The 2,500-nt window shown below is 22.2% G+C and overlaps 1 protein-coding gene across 1 annotated transcript in view; it reads right to left on the reverse strand.

Annotated features, from left to right (window-relative positions):
• Fpps (Farnesyl pyrophosphate synthase) overlaps window positions 1-2,500 on the reverse strand; it is a gene marked incomplete in the record, with an annotated part of 344,394 nt that overhangs the window by 212,512 nt on the left and 129,382 nt on the right.

A 2,500-nucleotide genomic window follows, 5' to 3' on the forward strand; every position in this document is an offset into this window, starting at 1 on the left:
TTCTCTCTCTCTCTCTCTCTCTCTCTCTCTCTCTCTCTCTCTCTCTCTCTCTCTCTATATATATATATATATATATATATATATTTTATATATATATATATATATATATATATGTATATATATTTATATAAATATTTCATTCTCTCTCTCTCTCTCTCTCTCTTTTATCTCCCTCTTCTCTCTCTTTCTCTCTCTCTCTGTCTGTCTCTCTCTTTTATATATATATATATATATATATATATATATATATATATATATATATATATATATAATAAAAGAATTATCATGAAAATCATCATAATTACCTGAATTAATGTTAAAATCCTCATAATTACCATTAAAAAATCGAAAATTGTTTTTTTTTCGACGTTTCTCTCCAGACGATGTAATATGCTAGTTTTTGCCGTTTTTTCGACTTATGGGATTTTATTACTTCTTGCCTTTATTTCATTATAAATGGACTGAATGATAATTATAGTCATCAGTATTATCATTACTGTCATTATTTTCATGATTATTATCATTATAGTCATTATAATCATGATTATCATTATCATTATTATCATCATTGCAGTTATGATAATTATTATGCTAATTATTATTGCTATTCTTATCATTATAACTATTTATATAATAAAAATGGGAATAATGATAATTTTTGAAATAATAAAGACAATAACAATAATTATAATGGCAATGATAATGATGTTATTATTATTTCTCATGCCATTATTAGTATGAAAATTATTGGAATAGAGTTAATAATTGCAGTCATTATTAAAAATTATTATTATAATTATGATTTTATCATTATCGTTGTCATTATCATCATTTATATCATCATTAATGTCAATAATAAAGCAATTGTCATGAAAGTCATCATAATTACCTGAATTAATGTTAAAATCCTCACAAATACCATTAAAAAGCGAAAAGGGTTTTTTTTTCGACGTTTCTGTCAAAAGGCTGTAATACGCTAGATTTTCCCGTTTTTCGAGTTGTGGCATTTTATCACTTCTGGCCTTTATTTCATTATAAATGGACTGAATAATGATTATTATCATCATTATTATCATTACTGTCAATATTTTCATGGTTATTATCATTATGGTCATTATCACCATGATTATCATTATCATTATCATCATTATTGCAATTATAATAATCATTATGCTAATTATTATTGCTATTTTCATTCTTATAACTATTTATATAATGATAATAGCAATAATGATAATTTTAGAAATAATAATGACAATAATAATAATTATAATGACAATGGTAATGATGTTATTATTTCTATTGCCATTATTAGTATGAAAATTATTGGAATAGAGTTAATTATTGCCAATATTGCAGTAATCATCAAAATGATCATTATAATTATGATTTTATCATTATTAGTGTCATTACCATTGTCATTATCATCATATTTATCATCATTATTGTCAATAATAAAGGAATTGTCATGATAATCATCATAATTACCCGAATTAATTTTTCTCTGAAAAGGCTGTAATACGCTAGATTTTGCAGCTTTTTCGACTTATGGGATTTTATTACCTCTGGCCTTTATTTCATTATAAATGGACTGAATAATAATAATTATGAACATTATATCATTACTGTCATTATTTTCATGATTATCATTATAGTAATTATCATCATCATATTATCATTATTATTATCACCGTTATTGCAGTTAAAATAATTATTATGCTAATTATTATTGCTAGATTTATCATTTTAACTATTTATATAATGACAATAGCAATAATGATAATTTTAGAAATAATAATGACAATAATAATAATTATAATGACAATGATAATGATGTTATTATTATTTTTATTGCCATTATTAGTATGAAAATTATTGGAATAGGGTTATTTATTGCAGTAATTATCAAAATTATCATTATTATGATTTTACCATTTTTGTTTTCATTATCATGATAATTATCATCATTATTGTCAATAATAAAGGAATTATCATGAAAATCATCATAATTACCTGAATTAATGTTAAAATACTCATAATTAAAATTAAAAAGCGAAAAACTTTTTTTTCGACGTTTCTCTCCAAAGGCTGTAATACGCTAGATTTTGCCGTTTTTTCGACTTTTGGGATTTTATTACTTCTGGCCTTTATTTCATTATAAATGGACTGAATAATAATTATCATCATCATTATCATTACTGTCATCATTTTCATGATTATTATCATTATAGTCATTATCATCATGATTATCATTTTTATTATCATCATTATTGCAGTTATAATAACTATTATGCTAATTATTATTGCTTTTTTATCATTATAACTATTTGTATAATGATGATAGCAATAATGATAATTGTAGAAATAATAATGAGAATAATAATAATTATAATGACAATGATAATGATGTTATTATTATTTCTAGTGCCATTATTAGTATGGAAATTATTGGAATAGAGTTAATTATTGCTATTATTGCAGTAATTATCAAAATTATCTT

The sequence above is a fragment of the Penaeus vannamei genome, chromosome 36 (genome assembly GCF_042767895.1).
Source record: "Penaeus vannamei isolate JL-2024 chromosome 36, ASM4276789v1, whole genome shotgun sequence".
Taxonomy (NCBI): domain Eukaryota; kingdom Metazoa; phylum Arthropoda; class Malacostraca; order Decapoda; family Penaeidae; genus Penaeus; species Penaeus vannamei.